We start from the raw sequence: 23,347 nt of genomic DNA, 5'->3' as shown, positions 1-23,347 counted from the left end.
TTAATTTTTTATAATTCTATCATCTGTAAATGGGAAGAACTACCATCCTCTGTCCTTTATTTATTCTTTTATCTGTAATATCTAGAGGCAATTAACTCAGTCTTTCTGAGAGGAGTAAATATCTTTCTCCATTCTCTCCTTAAAAAGCTTATTCATATAATGGGTTTTAAAAGTGCATATTCATAAATATTCTAAAAAGTCTAACAATTATTCTTAACATTTTTTTACAGATGTGGAAACTGAATGGGGTCATGTGTTTCCTACTAAAGTATCTATGCTAATTTCTAGTTATGTGGCCAGAAAATGTTAAGCAGGTGCTCAAATCTAGTTCTCTCCAAATCCTCATTTCTCCCCACTGCTTCTCAGAAGTCATGAAGTCATTTGTATTACTTCATTTGATTTTTTCTCAGTGCTTGAAAGTCATGCATCCCCAAACTGAAATAACATCCAAGTGACGTGTAGTGAAAACATTATCACTTTGATTTTGAAGGCTGTGCTCTTCACAAACAACTTTTTAAAAGTCTCTTCTTAGCTAGGTTTGTGGCAGAGCACATGCTCAGCATGTGCGAGGCCCTGGGTTCAATCACCAGTACAACAAACAAACAAGAACAACAACAAAAAAATCTCTTTTCATTGATCATTAATTAAATTCTAGTGGGCTTTGACTCCTATTTTTCTGTGTTTATTTGTGCTAGTAAGTGAGTCAGCATAGTCTTGCTTACTTACTTTGCTTTTCCTCCTAAATACAGACATGCAGTGCTAATTTTATTTCCTCTCATATATCTTCACAATGTATATGGAGTTATTATTAGCCAATTTTACAGATGAAGAACTAAGGTTCAGAGAGGCTAAATATTAAACTATTTGTGATTGTTTCCATTATTTCTAGAGTATTTGGTCCTGCACATTTCTCTTGGTCTCATTAATGACACAATGTATGTCTCCTTCTTAAGTAAACTGAAGAGGCACCGTCATGCCGAGGAATGACCCACTTAGGAACACAGTAAGGTGCACCTATCAGAAAAGCTACTCCCGCAGCAGGTGCATGAGTAACACAGTACAGCAACTGTTATTTCAGAGTCATGTCCTGAGGGAGGCTGAGGTGCTAACACTGAAGGGCAGAGGTAAGGAAAAATAGTCTAGGAAGGGAGGGACAAGCAACAACAAACAAACAAAACCACAAAAGCTGAAAGAAAAGGGGGGAGGCATTTCTATTGGCTCTGAGAGAGGCAATTGTTTGGGGGAGGTGTTGGTGAGAGGGATGGAACCCAGGACCTTGCTCATGCCCAACAAGCGCTCTGAGCTGCATCCCTAGCTGCTTTTCCAGTGAGGGTTTGTCACTGTAAACTCCATGATTGAATTCTTATTACTACAACTTTGGCTAGAGCTCCAGTTCTGTCCTGTGTGGCGATCTCTGTCACTATAGTGACCAGGGTGACAGACTCCACAGGAAGAGAAACATTCTAGTATTCAACTTTGTGGCTCTGCTGCTCTTCGTCATTGCAGCTCACACGGGGTACACCAGCACTAACATCAACTCTTCTATCCATGCTCTGAACTGGCCAGAAAAGACGCCTTCCCTCACTCAGTACAAAGCCCAGCCCCCTCCCTCCACCCTCCAACTACCGTGCTCTCTCACAAATTCAAAAGACTCCAGTGGCTAATTATATAAGAAGTCTCTCTCCTTGGGCATCATAGCTCACTGCCTCAATTCTGCTAAACAGAGCCATCTGTTAACCAAGGAATCAAAATCAAAACATTCTTTGATGAGTCACAATTAATGACAAGTACAATGTGAGTACTGCCAGAATGATAAATTTAACACTACTCAAATATTCATCATGTACTAAATAAAGAGCTTTTTAGGTTTTGAAGAGAAAATATTTTAATGCTTAAAAAGCCGCTTGACTTTAAAAATAAACCAAATACAGTCCTGGTAGCTCCAAAGAAATCAAATGGAATTGAAATGGCATTAGCAAAGCTGACATTATGTGCTTGAAAATGATCACAACTGATTTTAATAGTGGAGATAAGAAACTTAGTGAATAGGGTAATGAACACAATGAACTGGGAGAAGAGACCCAAGAGCTGGGATGTCAGCCACTTTGTGTCTCTAGAGCAGAAGATTACGAGCCCCTACCAGGGCTAACACTCCATCCTCTGGATGTGCGAATCAGATCCACACATATGGCTGCTTCTGGGGTTTCAAGAGGACTCCACTGACAACAGGATTTTCTATATTGAGATTCTTGGCATCTCTGAGATTTTTTCTGGATATTCTTGCATATTAAAAGGCTAGCAAGTACAGTAAGTGGATTTAGTCAGTACTGCTTCTCCCCTTTAAGGGGTCTGGTTAGTAAAGGTTTATTGCTTATTGTGAGTTATGACTGAAAAATCAAGCTATCTGCATTCATGTTTACTAAACTTCTTCAGTAAAATGACTACTTTTAAAAAATTAGGTCCGTATAATGGAAAAAACCAGCTCTCCTTAGGTCTGTTTTATAATCAATAAAAGATAAACAGCTCAACAATGATGAGAAGTGGAAAAAAACCTCCTGTAATTTAGAATGAGTCTCTTCTATGATTTAAGGCTGAGTAGCAAAAGTAGATAAAGTGAATTCTAACCTCATGTTTGAAAAAAACCTAACTTGTTTTGAATTGTGGTTTTAAAAGTATTTGTGAATATAACTTTTGTTATAACAACAGGATAAAATGACTATTCACTGGTTATAAACTTTAAGATTAGTCACAAAAGGATCCATCGAAGAAATGGTGCCCTGAACAGTGAATCAGACTCACATAATCAAAAGTCTTTATATACAAAATATAATAATCTCATGGTTCCATTTTTTCCTGCTTATTTTTTGATAACTAAGGCTTTTGTGTCATTTATTTTTTTCAAGCATGAAAACAACATAGCTTTAAATATTCTAATAAATGCCCATAATAATAAAATCCTCTCATAACGAGGCTTTTCAATTTTAGCATTAGATTCTGGCTTCTGTCACATGCTGGTGCTTTTTTCTTATGTGTAAGCAAGCACATAACCACAAGCTTGCCCTACAAGGAGGAGATATTATATAAAGGCCAGCTCCAGATGATGAACCTTCTCTTTTGACCTTGCATTCTCACTACTGTTTATGTTCTCAAGAATTGACAACATTGTGCTTTATGGCTGAAGTCCTTCTGTATCACTGCTTTGAGTCTTGTCTAAAAGAGGCAACCTTCTGTCACTAAATAAATGGCAAACTCAACAAGACTACCGCAGGAAAATGAAGCACAATTTGGGCTGCTGTGAAATACAGAGCAAGCAAAGAAAGAGGAAATGATGGAGCTATGGTTTGGATTGAGGGGAGGATCTAAAAGGCATGAAGGGAGCTCACCCAGTACTTTTTAAATTGACAATTAGAAATCTAGCTGTATTTAGTTTAAAACCCTTTTGGACTAAGGCCATAAATAAGATCAAAGACAGAGTACAAAGGCAGGGTTTGGAGAAGTGGGCAGAGACTTTTCCTGACTCTGCTCTATATTTACTGTAGTATGAACCCCAATAGTTAGAACCATAGTTACTCGCATTGATGACCTGTCAAAACCCTATTGTGCCTGCTTCGCAAGCACAAAGACCCAAGTTCGATCCCCGGTACCAACAAAACAAAACAAAACAAAACACCAAAACTCTATTGTGCACTAAGATAATATTGGTCTTTTGTTGACGATACATCAGTTGTACCTATCTGTGAGAACCAAATGTTATTGCTGTATTTCCATTTTGTGACTCAGAAATCTAAGGAACAAAGAGGTCAACTGCCAGGATTTCACATAAGCAATGAGTGTTAAGTTGGGACTTGAATTCAGCACTGTGTAGCACCTAAGACTGAACTTAATTTCCCACTGTAACATTATATGATACTATGTAAAATAAACTTTTTAAAGTCCTAATTTTTCTGATCCAAAGAAATGCAAATAACAGTCATGTTTATGTGCTTGCTATGGCTCTCAGGGGCTAAAACATTCCAACTCAGTTTAGGTAATATTTCCCCACAAATGTTAATAAAAGTGCCTGTCATGTGCCCAGGTCTGGGCCTTAGGGCAGAAAGATACAAAAATCACAACTCTTGTCTTTTAATAGTTTATCATTTAATTGGATAGGCTAGGGAACAGGGAAGAATAGGGATAATAATATAATAACATATTTAATATAATAATAAAAGTAATAGCACAAAAGAATACATGATTAATTGCCAAATCATTCATACTTAAGAAAAGGGAGAGGCTAAGTGGTCTGGAAAGGTTTAGAAAGATTCCTTAGAGGAGGAGGAGGATTTCCGTTGATTTTAGGGACTGTTAAAATCATGACAGGGAGAATACAGTTACTGCATTCCAAGAGGAGAAATGGGTAACAAAAACCTCAAAGAGAAAACCTGTGGCCTGGGCAGAAGGCTTGAGAACATGAATGCCTGTGGAGTAGCTGGAAAGGTAACAGAGAAAAGGATGCTGGATATTACGAGGGGTGGGCTAAGCACATTGGTTTCCATTCCATGGGCAGAGGGAATACTGGAATGTTTTTGAGCAAGGGAGTCTCATTATCCAAGTGGTGATATAGAAGATTTCCCCAAGGCTGGGCATATAGCTCGGAGGTAGAGCCCTTGTCCAGCACGAACTTACCACCTCCAAAACAAAACAAATAAAACAAAACAGGTTTCTCTAGCAGTAGGCAGCAGAATGTTTGCAATGGGGCAGAGTGGAGGCACATAGAAGTTAGGAGCGGACTGTAGAAGCAGCTAAGATACCCAAGGGAAGCAAAAGGAGCAAGGAGGATGTTTCATTCTAATGCTGTAGATTTAGAAAGATACAGACTTACTTCTGGTTGCAGCTCATTTAAGTGGAAATTAGAGGAAAATAAAGCACAAGTAACTTTGGATAGGTTTATAGTTCAATAAAAATGATTTCGCTGTATGTGTCATTTTACAGGTGGTACTGTGTTTACAGAAATATTTATTCATTTATTCTCATAACACACTCCACTAGGTAGATGAATTTAGCACTGTTTCTACTTTTCAGCTGTTGGAATTGTAGTAACTAACACAAGGCCACACTCTTCGTGCATTTGATGACTGAGACCTGTAGGTAACAGGCTTGTGGTTCCACAGCCTCCGCACTTGCTGTTCACCACACTAGTCTCCCAGAATGGAGGGTTTGTTTTCATTTAAAGGGGCATAATTTTACATTTTTTTTTTTCATGGAAAATTTCAAGCATGAACAAAAAGAGAGAATAATATGATAAAATGTCATGTGTCTATCACCCCTAATTATTTGAAGCACCCCCCTCCCCAGTCATATCCTGAGTTGTCTAAGGCCCAGATGATACTTTTTTTTTTTTGGTACCGGGGATCGAACTCAGGACATTGTGCTTGCGAGGCAGGCGGCAGCATCACTGAGCTAAATCCCCAGCCCCAGATGATACTTTTGAAAATTCAGTCAGTTGTGTTCCTTACACATGAATATTCCTATCTTCAGCCTGAGAAGCTGGGAGGGCATATGCTGCCCCAGAGAGTACTTCTTTACTCACCAAGATGTGAGAAAGTGAGAAGTAAAAACAGTTGACCCCTTTTCTCAGAAGAATTTCTTGGAAATTTCTTTCTTTCTTTTTTGTGGTACCAGGGATCAAACTCAGGACCTTAAGCTTGCCAGGCAGGCGCCACACCACTGAGCTACATCCCCCAACCTCTTTTCCTCCCCCGCCCTTAGATTCCCCCAACGTATCTCTGGTACAGTAAAACAAAATATATTTTGTTTTGTTCTCTTAACTCCTGTGTTTCAGTTAGAAGGTTGATGGTCATTGTTTGTGAGCACACATAGCTTTCCTTAAGGTGATTTTAATAGACTGCCGTGTTGTCTATCTGTGTTATACTATCACGCATGAATGTGTATGGATATGGAGGGTGATACTACTGGTTAGTCTAAAGGAAATTGTTTCTTTCTCTGTATGTCAAAGAAAAAAATGTGTTATTATTAATTTTGGGCATTGAAAGAATATATTTTCTGGGAGAAATAGGCAACTGCAAATTTTAAGTTCCCTCTGCTCTTCTGCTGGGGACAGAAGTCCAGGGAAGTGCTTGTGTGCCCATATAAAAACTGTCTCCCTGCAGTTGAGAGAGACAGGAATGTATCTGCTAGTTTTCCCCCGCTCACAAAGCTGGGGAGTCAGGACGCAGTTCCTGGGTGGAAGCTGTGAAGGTTGGGGTGCTCAGTCTCTGGACAAGTTCTTCCCAGGTTGTTGGCGTGTTGGTATTTGTTTCCCCTGTACTTCTTCAGTGCAAATTAGTTTGAGGCCAGGAAGCCAAGTAATTGCTAGAAGAATATACCAGTAACCCCTTATGGGGGAAAACGATGACCCCCCTTCTCTGCACTGTTTCCCAGGGGATGGAAGCACTTGAGTGTCCATGGCAACTGCTGCTTATTTTGCTGTGATCTGGTATGGCATCTTCTCAGCTCAAGGCACAGGCAGAGGCGGCCGTTCTCATTTCCTTCAGACAAGAAATATTTCTGGGGATGACGTGGAAGAGCAGGGAGGACTGGGAGGGGAGGACGTGGACAGCATCGGGGCTCCCTTCGCCCCCTGGCTCCTCCAGGGAGGCGATACAGAGTGACCGCCCACGCGGGGGGGGGGGCGGGCGCTGCGGTTCCAGCCACGCCCATGCTGGGCTCCACCTTGCAGGACTGAGGGCTCAGGGCCCGGGCTGTAACCTCAATACCGCTGGAAGGCCCAACAGATTGTCCAGACTCCAGTCGTTGTACAGGGGCTCCAGGCACCGCTGCTTCTTTTGCTTGCTGAGCGTGGTGGGGTCTCAGAGCTTTGGCCAGCGCGGGTCGACGTGACCTTGTGCATGTACTCCTTCGTGGTCAGCACTAGCTCGTGGTACACCACCCACTCAGGCTGCCGGTTGAAGAGGGTGCTGGAGGGGTGGATGTAGACCACCTGCTGGTTGAGGAGCATGCCGTAGCCCTCCTGAGGGTCGTTCTTGGCCACGTTGCAGAAGAAGCCGCTGCAGATGGTCTTCCTCACCACGCACTGTGCATCGCCGCACGACACCACGTCCAGCTGTGCCTGTCCATGATGCCCAGCATCTGCTTGCGGATGTCCCCCAAGCCTGGAGGAAGTTATCGTAGCACCAGGGCTGGGAGAACTTGTTATTCCAGGAGTTGTACACCTGCCAGCAGCCTGAGGTGGCCACCCTGGGTCTGGTGGAACGTGGCCTTCTTCTGGTTGGCAAGGGCTTGTTTGTCCTTGGGCCGATAGAAGATGTTCTGCCTGGACAGCATGGACACGATGGTCAGCATCTCCTCGCTGCAGCCCAGGTGCACTGACATGATGAGCATCTTGCACAGCATGGGCCCCAGCGGGAACTGAGCAATCCTGTGGGCCCAGGCTGGTGAGTAGGCCCTGGTCGTCCAAGGTCCCCAGGATGTAGAGCTGCTGCATGGCCATCAGGAGAGTCTCCACCGGGAGGGGTGCAGTCTATGAAGTCGAAGGACAGCAGGTGGCTGATGCCCATGGCCTTGAGGGACAGCATGGTGCTGGCCAGGTTGGTCCTCTGGATCTCGGGTACGTTGGTGACGAGCATCTCGTGGGGGTAGGTGTGCTCCGTGTACAGCCGGTAGCACTTCCCGTGGCCCGTGTGGCCGGCCCTGCCCATGTGCTGTTTCACCTGGGCCTGAGAGATGGGCATCACCATGAGCTGGTTGATGCCTGTCTTGGAGTCGTAGACCTTCTGCTTTACAAAGCCGGGGTCCACCATGTAGTAGATGCCGTCGATGGTCAGCGAGGTCTCCGCGATGTTGGTGGTCATCACCACCTTCCTGCTGCCCAGTGGGGCCAAGTTGAAGATCTGGGTCTGCACCTCGCTGGGCAGGGCGGAGTACACGGGCAGGATGATCAGTTCCGGGTCATCGGGGGCCAGCGACTTCATCCTCTCCTACAGGATCTCGCAGGCAGTGCTGAACTCCTCCTGCTCAGTCAGGAAGACCAGGATGTTTGTTACCTGGCAGCTTGGTGAGGTGGATCCAAATGGCGGTGATCAGGCTGGCATCCAGGTAGTCGGTCTCAGGCTCCTTGGTGTACAGGATCTCCACAGGGTATGTGCACCCCACGATGGTGAAGATGCAGGCTTTGCAGAAGTACTGGGAGAACGTCACTGCATCCAGTGTGGCTGAGGTGATGATCAGCTTTATGTCCCGCCGCTTCTGGATGATCTTCTTCAGCAACCTGAAGAGCATGTCAGTGTGGATGGTCCTCTCATGGGCCTTGTCCAGCATGATGATGGCGTACTGTATCAGGTCGGGGTCCACCAGGCACTCACAGAGCAGCATGCTGTCTGTCATGTACCTGATGCCGGTCTCTGGGCTGCTGCAGTCCTCAAACCGAATGATGTAGCCCACCTCTTGACCCAAGTGGCAGCCGAACTCCTCCAACACCCTCTTGGCCACCAACATGGAGACCATGCGCCTGGGCTGGGTGCAGCCGATCTTGCCCTGGGACGTGTAGCCGGCCTTGGCCAGATACTGGGCGATCTGTGTGGTCTTCCTGGACCTGGTCTCTTTGATGATGAGGAGGATCTGATTGTCATGGATGGCCCGCTGCTCCACTATGGACAGCTGCGTCTTCTTGCCATAGGATGCCTTGTTGCCCCCGAGCTTGTGCTTCTTCCACTGTGAGATGTGGCTGGGCATCACTCCAATCCCCTGCAGGTTGGCCGTGATCTTCCTGTCCGGGGGTTGTGCAGGGGGTTGACCCAGTGCTTGTCAAGGCCTGTGGGGACAGAGTCCATCTTGGTCTTCTTCTGCTGTGCCTGCTTCAGCTCTGGCCGCTCCTTGGCCAGCGGGCTCTGCGACAGGGAGCTGTCTGGGTTCTTGACCATCTTGACGGGGCTCGGTCTGTGCTCTGCTTCATGTGGCCCTGCAGGAACGGGGGCTCCTCCTCCACCAGTTCGATCTCCAGGTCCTCATCTTCCTCACCGTCCACCTGTGGGAGGATGCCTGTCTCCTCATCGAAGTCTGGAAACTCCTCTGGAGAGGACATTGGCCGCAATCATCTGCTTGATCTCCCACTTCTTGGGGTCTGAGATGGGCGTGAGGCACTTGTACTCCAGTGAGTCATCCTCCATCTTAGGGGTGCCTACGAGCAACAGGTGGCTGGGTCTGTCCGGTTCCGCATGGAGGTCTCCTCGCGGGTCTCCTGGACCAGGTTGCACCACCACCGCTGCTGCCGCCCCCTCCGCTACAGATCCTCTCTGCTACTGATCCATGTCCTTCATGCTCAGGCTGGTTTGGGTCCCAGTGAAGGACAGCACACTGACCTTGGCCCACTGGTCTTTGCTCACCATGTCTGCCAGGTTGGCCACGAAACTTGGAAATGTGCACCAGGCCTTCCCACTGCTTCCTCAGCCCCTCCAGCTGCACAAAGCACCTGAACTGCAGGATGCTGCTGACCTTGTCTGTGCAGATGTAGCCAATGGCTGGCTCCTAGGGCAGGGGGCTGTCCATGTGCTTGGCCCACCACCTGGCCAGGCTCCTCTCCCCATACTTGTCCTAGGGGTCCTTCAGGTCCTTGGGGGTGGGCTGGGCTCTGGCTCCTGTTCCTGGACCAGTGTCTGGACTTCCCTTTATTCCTCACCGAGACCCGGGAATGAGACCACCAAGGGCAGGACCAGTCTCTGCACCTGCGGTCTCCGTCTCTGTTTGGGTCCCAGTCCCAGTCTCAGCCCCGGCTCTGCTCTTTCTTCTTCACCCTGCCCAGTGCTCTGTGTTGCTCGGTTTCTCCTGGCCACTGCGGTGCTGGGCATCAGGGCCTCCAGCTCTCTCAGGATGTCTGCGGTGACCTTTATGTGGTCCTCATCCAGCATGGTCCCGAAGGTGGTGGGGTGGGGTTTTTGGGTGGGCACAGCCCCGGGCACAGCTCCTTCAGGCTTTTGGGCTTCACCATGGGATCTTTGCCCATGGATGGCTTTGCTGGGGGCTGCATGCTCTGGATGAGGCACAGCAGGTTGCTGACCAGAGAATCCATGAATTCCACACCATCTGTGACCAGGGAAGCCTTAAAAGTATCTATGGTGGTATTGTTCTCAGCCAGACTAATCACAAATTCAGCTAGATCCTTGTTGTTGGTCCCCAAATGGTTGTCCAGCTCCGTGCAAACCTTGGACACCAAGGCCAGATACTCCAGCTTGGCAAGCTCCTCCAAGGGGCCTGGCTCCAAGCTGAGGAGCCCTCCCACCTGGGCCGGTACCATCGCTGCACTTCTCTGGCCTACTTCCTGCTTCCTGCAAAATGTATTCTTTTTAACACATATTTTCTTCATTACAAAGACTTCTTTTCCTAAGAACATTAACATTTCACACTTATTCCTACATTGTTTACAGGAAGAACTATTTAGACTTTTGTTTTTATGACTTAAAGACTGAAAAAAAATCTTCATTTACACCAAATTCCTATAAATTGCCTTTTTATTCTAAATATATTCCTGAAGTTCATGAAACTTTACATTTCATAGAGTGAGACAGGACTGTGGGTGAGTTAGATTTGATTATATCTAGAGGCTTTAATATATAGAGGGAAGGATACAGTTTTAGCTTCATACAGACATACCAATGAGAGGTTTAAATGGCCTTGATTCTTGATAATTTAATCATTAAGGATTCTGAGCCAAGTGTGAATGATATTATCCTTCAGTCCTAAGATTTGCAGGACGTAATAACTATAATGGTTATAAAAACTTTTTTTTTTTGGTACTGGGGATCAAACTCAGGACCTTGCACTTGTGAGGCAGGTGGTGGAACCACTGAGCTACATCCCCGGCCCAAAACACTTTTTTTGAGATGCTGTCCAGGCAGGGCTTCAACTACGGGGCTCAAGTGGCCCCCTAGCCTTAGCCTCTGCCTGTCAAGGAGCTGAGCCTACGGACACACACCACCGCAACTGCTGCAGACGTACTGTGGCTGGAGCTGTATCATTTCATTTCTTCTGCTTTCCTTGACCTGTGTTTATTATGAAATCTGCCAACGGGCTTTTCTTCCACCCCTTCCCTATGGGGGGGGTCTTTTTTCAGGGGCTCTGCAGGAACTTGTGACAACACGCCCTTTAGCTGGTGAGGAATCTGGATCACACACGAGAGTGAAGTCAAAGCAGACTGCTACAGACACAAAGTCACACGAGTGACCTGGGTGATAAAATACAAATCAAGAAAGAAAGAAGGAAAGTGTAGGGAGGGAATTTCATTCTGTGTTTAATTTTCTATAATTACTATACTGTGTGATTGATAAATGAGACAGACTTCTAAAATTAAAACTAAAACCAGGTGGAGGTTTCTTTTAAGGTAAATCTCTACTCCCAGAAACATCAGAAGACAGCCCAGGTTGCTGGCCTGAAGCGGCTCAGCATTGCCAGTACTTCTGACAACTTCCTGTAGTAACTGCTCTGTGCTGCTATTCTTTACCTTTGAAATCTCTCTCTCCCGCGGTCTATGGGCTGGAGGCAGAAAATGGCCCTTGAGTCAAAGGAACTGTATCTGCTCAGCCTTCCTTCTGCTTCAGTGGGAACAGTATCTAGGGTATCTCACTCTCTTGGAGGTAGCATTTATCCCACCTATTTCTTTTTTTTGAGTTTAAAAAATTTTTTAATTAGTCCATGTTGGAAGTACATAATGTTTCCACTCCTTCTGTGGAGTTTACATGTGCATGACACATCTTCACTCTTTTATTCCCTTCCCCTCCCTATCCCTCCATCTCTTGATCCTCTGCCTGTTTCAGAAAGCTCTATCTCCCTACTTCTTACTATCTAACTTTTATTTGTCTCTTTATTTATATTTTGAGTTTCTCATATAAGAAAAACTATGTAATACTTAGACTTGTGTGTCTTACTTCACCTAACATTATGGTCTCAAGGTGCATCCATTTTCCTACAAATGACTCAAAGTTTATCCTTCTTTATGGTAGAGTAGTACTCAATTGTGTATGAATACCACATTTTCTTTATCCGTTCATCTGACAATGGACATACAGGTTGCTTCCAAGATTTAGCTGTTATAAATTATAAACATGGGTGAGCATGTATCACTGTAATATGATCTCTTTAACTCTTTTTTTTTTTTTTTTGATCTCTTTAACTCTTTTTGGGAGGATACCATAGAAAAGAAACAGCTGTGTAGAATCAAATTTCTAGTTTGGGTTTTGTTTGTTTATTTGCTTTTGTTTTTTGAGACAGGAATTCACTGTGTAGTTCAGGTTGGTCTTGAACTCACTATGTAGTCCAAGATGGCCTCGATCTTGTGGCAATCCTCTGGCCTCAGACTCCGAAGTGCTGGGATTATAGGCATGCATCACCACGCCTTGCTTAGTTTGGGTTTGTTGTTTTTTTTTTGGTACCAGGGATCGCCAACTCCAGACCTTGCACTTGTGAGACAGGCACTGGAACCACTGAGCTAAATGCCCAGCCCTAGTTTGGGTTTTTTTGAGGAATCTCCATATTGATTTCCATGGAGGCTGTACTAATTTACATTCCAACCAACAATGTAGAAGGGTTCCTTTTCCCCCTGTAGCCTCTCCAGCATTGGTATTACTTGATTTTTGATGATGGCCATTTTTTCTGGGGTAAGATGGAATCTCAGTGTTGCCTTAATTTGTATTTCTCTAAAGGCCAATACATTTCTACATGTACTTACTGACCATTTGTACTTCTGAGAAGTGTTTTTTTGTTTCACTTGCTCATTTTTTGATTGAATCTTTTGCCTATTTCTGTAGCTCACTGCTAGGAGTATTTCTTCAGCCAGTGGGGTGTCTTTTTTCCTAAAAAGATTTTAATTTAATTCAGTTGTTTAGGTAGCATATATAACAGTGTGATAAATGAGAATGGAAAAGGAACACATTCGACTGGTGTGTAAGCTGAGGACAGGGTAAGATGAGTCTGTGATCTACTAGGAGAAGACAAAGAGCCACTTTCATTATAATATGACAAGTGGACCAGCAGGGGCAAGTGGCAGGGTGCTTGAGAGCACAGAAGAGGGGTTCCTCAGGTGAAGTGGGAGGCGCAAGCTGGGAACTGTGACACATGCCTGTAGTCCAAGCTTCTCGAAAAGGTTGAGGCAGTAGAACCGCTTGCGCTCAGTAGTTCAAGGCCAGCCTGGGAAACACAGTGACATACCACCACCACCACCACCACCACCACCACAAGAACAACAGAAAAGAAAAAAGTAGTAGGCAAGAAAGAAAGCTTTCTCAATGCAAGTAAAATCTAAGACAAACCTGTAAGAGTGGGAACTGGCCAAATGGAAAGGTCTTGGAAAGCATTCTAGGAAAAAATAGCACGAGCAAGTTTGGGATTGCAGCAATCCCTGACTACTGGCTTCTTTCAGTCTCTTTCGGTTTGGCCTCCTATACAGTTGCCCAAAATCAACTGTCCCAGGTACTTAACTTTCTACCTCCATCTTCCTGGCCAGGTTTGTACAAGTAAACGGTATTATTGCCTCCACTTTCCCTTTTCTTTCTCTCTTTGAGAAGAAAGTACTGGAGTTAGTTATCTCCTACCTACACTCTGGCTTATGTACATTTTTCTGGGGAAGGGCCATGCCTTAGTCATCTTTATAGTCCTTGTCCCTGACACAGGGCTTGGTATGCAGTAGGTTTTCAACAAGTGTTTAAAGTGTAGAAAAGCAAAATTTAACACTTCACAAATTCTAATATGCATGAGGAACATTCTATAAGATATAAACTGATACATGTAGCTCTGACTTAGGAATCAGAGAAAACCTATATTGTAGCCCACAGAAATCAAAGGCTTAATCAAAATTAATAACTTATTTCATGAAAATTTATTATATCCAGATGTTTTTTATTGCTTAAAGCAAGTTTACAGAGCAAGGCTCTTGTATCTTCTGATAACCATCCCCTGGTGTTGCTGAGCAATTTGCCAAGGTGCCCACTGGCTCAAAGGTGAGAACCCTGGGCTAATCACACTCTGCCCAGTGATGCGGAATTGTCTGTCTCTTCTAATGTGGTTAGCTGGAACAGAATCACAGAACATCCAGCACGGTGAACCATGAGGGATACGAACAGATTAGATGAACAGAGAGATAAAGTAGGCATTGCTCAAGGGGTACTGATGAGTGAGGGATGTCATGCTTTGCTCTCAAGTCAGAGCTCTCAAAATTCATCCAAGCTAGAAAATGTCAGGGCACACCAGAAAGATCAGAACTTCCTACTGGCAGAAAATAGGAGAGGATAAAATTGATAAGGAATGAAAACATGCACAGAGGTGGTTGCTTCAATATTTAAATTATTTCAGCAATTACGAGCTAAAAAGAGAGAAGCACCTCAATTATTAATAAAAACAAACAAGCAAAACAGATGAAAAATAAGAAACCATTAAGATCATCCCAACAGGGATATACTTGGTAAATAAAATGCAGGGCCAATATGTAAGGGATCCAAAAAGAGGAAGCTGAAGGATCAATAAACATTGAAAGATGTTCAGTCTCACTGGTGATCAAGCATCTGTTAAAGATACAATGAGTTACCACTTTACATGCAAGTGATTACAAATATTAAAAACTCTAGCAATTAACAATGGAAACCATATAATGTTACTGAGAGAAATGAAAGACCTAGGCAAATGGGGCCTGGCTGAAGAGGGGTCACTGGGTGTGACCTGGAAGGGTGTTTCCTTGTCTCTGGCTCCTCCATTTTCTCTGCTTCATGGCTACCTTGAGTTGAGTAGTTTTTCTGTACCAGACCCTTCTGCCATGCTGCTTCCACCTGGGAAACAGCCAATCACAGACTGACTCCTCTGAAAATTGTGAGCCAAGATAAACCTTTTCTCTTTTAAGTTGCAGGTGTTGGGTATTCTGTCCTAGCAACAGGAAAATAGCTAATACACTTGTCAGTTCTCCTGCCTTAGCTTTCTAAGATTATAAGCATATGCCACTACACCTGGCTGGGCAAATATTTCTTAAATATAACATAGAAAATGATTGGGAAGCTGAGGTAGGAGGATCAGAAGTTTGAGGCCAGCCAGGGCAGTATTAGGGGTGTGCTTAATGCTCCCTGGGTTCAATCTCCTGCCAGAGTGATTACGGCTCACCTTTATCCACTATTCTTTACAAATGATAGATAAAGTGGTGATGTATTCCAAAATGGCCAAATAGGGACATAAGGCAGAACGTTTCTTATTTGGGAATACTTAAAAGAAAAAAGCAGGATAGAATGGGCAATTTTGTGAAAATCAAGACTTCAAGAATAAAACTAATTGCCAATTGGAGAAAAGAGTCTGTAGGGTAAGAGAACTGGAATATATTAGATTATAGTTGAATTCTTAGTCCAATGTACTGCTCAGAATCCCAGATGTTCCATTTGAATCCCCCCAGTTGCCACTTTGAAATACTAGTCTATAAATTTAATTAGTATAAGTATAATTTCCCAAGATGCTTATTTATTTGTAATGTAGTATCAAATGGCTTTTAATAAATAGCCCTACAAAATATGCTTCCAAAAGAAACAAAAATCAAAGCTAATTCACCACATTTAACACTTAAGTGCTTCTGTAAGTCAATAAAAATCACCCCTGCTTAAGTATAAACAGGACCTCAACTATCTCTTGTAATAGAGGACTCTTCTTTCAGTATCAAAGAAGCCCTTCAGAAAATGGGCAATTCTGTTTTTTTTTTTTTAACTTTTAAATTTTATTTTATTGGTACATTTTAGGTATACAATATAATGACATTCATCATTGGAAATTTGCACCTTTACATAATCTCTCTTGGTTCTTATTTTTCCCCCTTCCCCTGCCCTCCCTTCAACCCCTCCATCCCTCCCTATTTACAAAGACTTTGTTTCCATTTTTTCATTTTCTCATATTCCATTCCCTTCTTTCCTTTCCCCTACCCCTCCCACTTCCCTTTCTCCTTTGCCCCTTTTCTTCCTATTTCACATTATCTATTATACCTTTTAGTCCTTATTTACACTTTCAGTTTCTCACACCAGAGAAACTATTCGGTATTTATACATGTGTGTCCTATTTATTTCACTTAAGAGTATTGCCTCAATGTGCATTCATTTAGCTATAAATGACTCTAATTTCTCAATTTTTATTGCTGAGTACTACTCCATATTATAAAAAAAACACATTTTCTTTATCCAGTATTTGGGCCGGGGATTTAGCTCAGTGGTTCCACCACATGCCTCGCAAGCTAAGGACCTGAGTTCAATCCCCGGTACCAAAAAAAAAAAAAAAAAAAAGTATCCAGTTGATGGGCAATTGAACTGCTTCCAAGTTTTAGCTATTACAAATTGTGCTGTTATGAACATGGGTGTAGATATATCACTGTGCTATGCTTCTTTTAATTCTTTGGGGAAGATACCCAGCAGGGGAATAGCTGGGTCAAATGGGACTTCCAGTCCTGCTTCTTTGAGGTATCTGCATACTGATTTCCACAGTGGTTGCATCAGTCTACACTCCGACCAGTAGTGGAGCAGGGTTCCTCTTTCCCCACAGCCCTGCCAGCATTTGTTGTTGGTTGATTTCATGATAGCAGCCATTCTTTCTGGAGTGAGGTGGAATCTCACATTGTTTTCATTTGCATCTCTCGAATGACCAATGAAGAAACAGGAGAGATGGCAGATGACATTAAAAAAACTGTTCACAGAAGTAATGGCAGAAAACTTCCCAAGCAGGAGAAAAGAAATTGACATACAGATAAGTGAGGCATATAGGACTCCAACCATCCTTGATTAAAAAAAACTACACATAGGCACACAATTGTTAAGATTCCAGAAACCCAACAGAAGAACAAAGTTCTATAAGCATTAAGAGAAAAGAAATAAATCACACACAAAGGAAAGCCCATCAGAATCACAGGAGACTGCTCAGCGCAAACCCTCAAGGCAAGAAGAGCTTGGAGTGACATATTCCAAGCCCTAAAGGAAAACAGCCTCCAACCCAGATTGATGTACCCTGCAAAACTATCTTTCAAAATGGATGGAGAAATAAGATATTTTCATGATAAAGAGCACCTCAGGAACTTCATGAATACCAAACCAGCACTCCAAAAAATTTTAGGCAATACCCTAGGAAAAGACAATGAGGATCACAACTCCAGGAAACCCAGCAGAATGAATCCATTGGGCGTGACAAATTAAACACAAAGGGGGAGAATCCAACAAAAAGAAAAAGTCATGACAAGGCTTTTAAAACTTTGAACTTCATCTCCCTAACAAGTGTATAATTTAATCTTATTATTGTACTGATTAGTATTTTTCTGATTCTAGAGTTGCACACCATTCCTTGTGCTATAATGGCTATTTATCATATTCTTATGTCTACATTTTAATTGGGTTGTCTATTAATGAGCTCTAAGAATTCTTGATATATTCTGGTCATAGGTTATATGCATTGGAAATATGGTCTGTTTAAGGACTACTTTTCATTTTAATGATGTCATTTAAAGTTCTAAATTTTGATGGAATCTCATTTATCAATTTTTTTCTTTTATACATCATATTTTTTGTATCCTAGGTAGTTCTTGCCTACCTTGAATTCATAAATATTTTCCCTTATAATTTCTTCTTAAAGTTTTATACTTTTAGGCTTTCTTATTTAGGTTCACAGATTCCTTCAAGTTATTTTCATGTATGGAAAAAAAGGGTTGAGGTTAATTTTTTATATACAGATACCAAGTGTTCTAGTGCTGCTTGCTGAAAACACTACCTCTTCCTGGGCTCTTGAATTGAGTTTATATTCTATAAAATGCTAATGTTAAATAATCTTTCAAAACTCAGTGGACCATATATGTGTGGTTCTATTTCTAGATTCTCTGTTTTATTCAAATGATCTATATGTCTTTCCTTACACCAACACTGCCTTGATTACTGTAGCTTTAAAAGAAGTCTTAAAATTAGGTACTAAATGTCTTCCAACACTGTTTTTGTTTTTGTTTTTAACTTTTCTAGGTCCTTTGTACTCCTACATAACTTTTAAATTTCAATATCCAAATCTTCATTTATAGCAAGTATACACAGACCTGAATTTTTATATATACCTTGTGTTTTCTAATCCTGCTAAATTCAAATACAAGTTCTAGGGGATCCTAGAGATTTCTTAGTATTTTCTCTGTAGATGATCATTTCATCTACATATAAAGTTTTTGCTTCTGCCGTGCCAATCCTATCCTAGTTGTGTCGTTTTATTGCCAGACTATTTTGGTGGGGCCTAGGTTTCAAAGTTTAATGGACAGATAAAGAGTAAGCATATCTGCCCTTGTTCCCCACCTTAAGGAGAAAGCATTGTGTCTTCTCCATACATATAAGGTGTTCTCGCTGGAAGTATGGAGTACATGTCTTTAATCTGTTGAGAAGGTTCTGTTATACTTCTAGTCTCCTGACAGCTTTTACCACGAACAGCTATAGAATTTAGTCCAATACTTTTTCTCTAACTACTGACAGGATCATATGGCTTTTTCCTTTCCTCTGTTAAAATGATGACTTTTGGGGGTGGATCTTCCAATGCTGAACCAACACTGCCATCCCTATAACAAAACCACTTTCTACATCCTGCCAGATCTGACTTCTAATAGTTTGTTTTGTTAAACAAATTTCTATCTATGTTCATACTTTTTTCTTCTATTATCTTTATCCAGTTTTAGGATTAGCACGATGTTGAGTTCCTAAAATGAGGGGAGAAGTGTTCCTTCTTTTTTCTGCTTTAATTGTTTGATATAATTTATCAGTTAAAATGTTTATGAGCCTGCTGTTGTCATATAGGCAGGTTTTCAAGCTAGGAATATACTTTCTTTAATAGGTGCTATTCAAATTTTTTATTTCCTCCAGAGTTAGTTTCCTTAATTTGTCTTCCGAGGTACTTCTTAGAAGTTGTCAAATTTATTTCAAAAAAGATTTTTGTAATATGCTTTCTATATCCTTTTAAATTGTGTAAAATCTGTGGTAAATGTCTCCTAGATCTTGATATCGTAATTTAAAAAATGTATAACTGATATTGTGTAACAGGAAGAAAAGGTCTAAAAGAGCAGGGGAATTGGGAGGGGTAGGGGAAGGGAAAAAAGAGAAAGGAAAAAATATGAGAAGAGGAAACAAATGGAAACAAGGTCTTTGCAAATAGGGAGGGGTGGAGGGGGTGAAGGGAGGGCAAGGGAAGAGGAAAAAAAATAAGAACCAAGATTCTCATGTAATGGTACAAGATCCCAATGATGAATGTAACTGTATTTTATACCTAAAATGTACCAATAAAGTTAATGGGGAAAAAATTAAGTAATTATCAGATAGTTCTACAACACTGGGTCCAGCAGAGGCTTTATAATGAGAACTAGAAGATTAAGATAGCAATAACAAATAAAAAACTGCAAAAATTTGTCATACAAAAAAGTGTTTCAGGCAACAGATTTCAGCCATGGGAAAAATTGGTTGACCTTCAGTAAGTCTGACATATGAGACACTGACTAGTCATTATACATCTTTATGAAAGACTGAGCAGACAAACTAATTTCAACTACAACATGATGGATTGAGGCCAGTGGTGGTGAACCTACAGCATGTGTGTTAGCCTGTTTTCTTTTAAGATAAAAGATGTTAATGTAGAGCTGTTTTTCCTAATCTAAAACCTCAGTATTCAGGTTTAATTGCAGTGTTGGTACTTTTCGATAAGTAAGTGGGCTTTGGATTGCAGTTTGGCACTCTGTCTGTAAAAGGTTCGCCATCACTGAGCTAGGCTAATTTAAAAAGGAACTTACAGTAAAGGAGGAATTATATATCAGAACAGGTTTCAAAGAGAACTGTGTAATTTACTTTCTGGAAGTCCTAAAATGCAGATTTAGTTCTGATCCATGTGGAATGGTCTAAGTTTTGAAAACAGGCAAGGGAAATGGACTTGATGACCTGCAAAGGTCTCTGCAAAGCTACAATGCTACAATTTTCACCACTGTGGAACTTTATCTTACCCCAAGCTGCCAATTATTTCAGAGTGCTGTACTTAAATGGTTCTCTGCTTTGTATGTTCAGCCCTTTCTCCCAGAGCCTCCTGAATTAATGGGCATTAATTAGATTATGGAGTGGGCCTGATAGGAAAGCGAAGCTACAGAACCTCCTGTTTTCAGTGAGGTTCTGAGTGGAGGATGCAGTGGCTTCGGTGTATGCAGGCACCATAGCATCAGTATCTCCATACAAATGAGCCCTGCACGCTTGGGACAGGTCCTTGTTGCCGCTGCTGCTGCTGTGGTCTGTGCACTCAGAAGACCTGCTTGGGTTTGCCACAAGAATCACCACGATAAAAACACACCACCAAGCCAGGCTTATTAACATCCTCTCAGGACAAGGTATTAACAAGGAGGGCAAATACGACCATATGAGCTCTCTCCAGTACTGACAACTCTTGAATTATAAAGCACACAACAAGATACAGAATGAGACACACAGGAGCTAATTAAACTGTTACTTGAGAACAAGGTATCTTCTGTTTTTAAAATACTGACATATAATGGGGATATATAATATTTTCATTTACTTTGGACTTAAAATAATAAATTATGAGGATTTAGAGATAAGAGTACAAACATTCTCCACTGATAAATCTCTTGAAAGAATTGCAATTTTTTTCTTTTAGTTTTGTTTTAATCTTACTTGGAGTTTTAGACTTGAGAACTGCCCCTACATCAGAAATATTCACTTTTGGTTGGACATTGCTGAGGGTATCCAATTATACATTTGAGGGAAAGGTTGTGAATTCTTAAAAAAAGAAAACTTGGATTTGGGGATAGCTCAGAGATAGTGTTTGTCTATAATGTTAACATTAATAAACAGATGTCAGCAAACACTTAGAATTTAAAAAGTTGCTTTAGCTTTCTCCCTACTCTACTTACACAACTTTTTATACAGGCTTCTTCCTTTTTGAAAACTAGGTCAATACTAATCAACAAAATCCTTCTTTTACATTCCCAAAGAAGATTCTACTAGAAGGATGGGGGAACAAGGTTGTCTGAAATAAAATAACTATTATGAACCGAAATAAAACAGTTAGCTATTATAATGTGATCTCCCCTTAGATCAAATTTGATTTCTCTTAACTAAGATACTGTAACAGTTTTCAGAAATAAAACTTCTCCTTTGGGAGTATTTGTTGCATAGAGTTGCTCTGGCTTTTACTGTGTGGCCAACAATACTTTGTGATAATGGAAATGTTCTATCTACACTAATACGAAAGCTACTTACCACTGTGCTTCACTTGAAAAGTGGCTAATGCAACTGACTTTTAAGTCTCATTTAATTTTAATTAAATTTAAATATTCCTATGTAGTTAGTAGTTAGGAGATAATACAGATCTAGAACTAAGGCTCCCAATCCTACCCATCCAATGGAGTCACCAAGGAACCCTAAACACAAGCATGTCTTACATTACTGAGACAAATCTAATTTGAATGGGAATTAATCTTTTAATGAATATGAATGATCCTTTTGATGTGCTGTTGAATTTGGTTTGCTAGTCTTTTATTAAGAATTTTCAAATCCATATTCATCAGGGATGTTGGTAACAGGATAATGCTGGTTTTGTAAAATGAGTTTGGAAGTTATTTCTTCTTCAGCTTTTGGGAACAGTTTGAGAAGGGTAAGTATTCTTTAAATGTTTTATAGAATTCTGCAGTGAAGCCAACAGGTCTTGGAGTTTTCTTTCATGAGAGACTTTTCATTACCAATTCAGTCACCTTACTTGTTACTGGTTTATTTGAAATTCATATATATATATATATATATATATATATACATATTTTTTTTTTTTTCCCCCTACTTTCAGGACCCTTTCCTTGCCTTTGATTTTTGTTGTTGTTGTTTTTGTACTGGGGATTGAACTCAGGACCTCGTCCTTGCCAAGCAGGCACTGTGTGTGCCTCTGAGCATCCCCAGCCCTCTTGCCTTTGATTTTTGATAGTTTGATTATAATGTCTAGTATTGTTTGGATTGATTCTGACCTTCCTGTACCTGGATATTTATATCTTTGCCCTGATTTGGAAATTTTCAGTTATTTTTAAAAAATAAGCTTTTGACATCTTTCCTTCTTTTTCTTTGAATCTTGTAACTCAAATATTGTTCTTTGGTTGTTGTCCCATTAATTCTGTAAATTTTCTTCACTCTCGTTTTCTCCTGGGAGTGTATATTTTTAAATAACCTGTCTCTGAGCTCACAGATTCCTCTGCTTGATCAGTTCTGTTACTGGTGCTCTTACTGTGTTTTTCATTTCATTCACTACAGCTGTAAGCTACAGAATATCTGTTTGGTTTTTTAAAAATTAATTTCAGTCTCAGTTACATTTATAATTTTAGTCATTTATTTGCTTTCCAGATTTTTTGTTGTTCTTGATGTTGTTGAATTGCTTCTCTGTTTCTTTTTAAATTTTAATATTTTTATTTTAATGTAATACAAGTAGATACTAATAGAGAAAATATAAAAAGCACTCATAATAAAATAAAATAATTAGAAAATAACAATAGTTAATATACTGTGCATTATGATCCTAAAAGAATGGCCAAAATGTTACTCAGAGTACAAGTCATAGAAAAAAGGCTCTCTTTTACAAACAAGAATCAAATATAAGAACAAAACTTTCTTTTCAATGAACAAAAAGAAACTAGTAGTATAAATGAAGCAAATTAGCATGTATCTTAAAAATATTTTTGAGACAACAGAACAGATAATTTGGGGAATTGTTTGAACTTCTCCTACGTCCTATTTATGAATTTTCTATTTTGTGCTCTCTCTCTCCCTCTCTCTCTCTATATTTTTTGAGTTTCTCGTATGAGAGAAACCATGCAATGTGTACGCTTATGTGTCTGACTTATTTAACATTATGTTCTGATGTTGCATCCATTTCCTATGAAGGCCTCAAGTTTATCCTTCTTTATGGCACAATAGTACTCCATTGTATGTAAATACCACATTTTATATATTCATTCATCTGTTGAGGGACATATACACTGTTTCCAAGATCTGGCTATTAAAAACTGTGCTGCTATAAACATGGGTTTGCATATATCCTTGTAATATGATGACTTTCACTCTTTTGAGAAGATACTTACAAGGGTGACAGCTGGGTCAAATGGAATTTCTATTTTTAGGAATTTCTTTTATCTGAGACAGGATCTCACTATGTAGTTCAGACTGGCCTTGAACTATGTAGCCCAGGTTAACCTCGAACTCAAGGCAACCCTCCTGCCTCAGCCTCCTGAGTGCTGGGATAATAGGCATGTGCCACCACACCCGGCATATTTTTAGTTTTCTGAGGAATCTCCACACTGATTTCCATA

General features: G+C 41.2%; 1 protein-coding gene and 1 pseudogene across 10 annotated transcripts in view; both read right to left on the bottom strand.

Annotated features, from left to right (window-relative positions):
- Window positions 1-23,347, bottom strand: part of Frmd5 (FERM domain containing 5) — a 333,945-nt gene that overhangs the window by 90,102 nt on the left and 220,496 nt on the right. The window lies entirely within an intron of this gene.
- On the bottom strand, window positions 6,692-17,453 carry LOC106010781 (ATP-dependent RNA helicase DHX8 pseudogene; annotated as a pseudogene).

This window comes from Heterocephalus glaber, unplaced genomic scaffold, assembly GCF_053883595.1.
Source record: "Heterocephalus glaber isolate CG9 unplaced genomic scaffold, H.glaber_assembly_v1.0 deba00000809, whole genome shotgun sequence".
NCBI classification, from domain to species: Eukaryota; Metazoa; Chordata; class Mammalia; order Rodentia; family Bathyergidae; genus Heterocephalus; species Heterocephalus glaber.
This window is presented reverse-complemented; position numbering and strand designations above follow the sequence as displayed.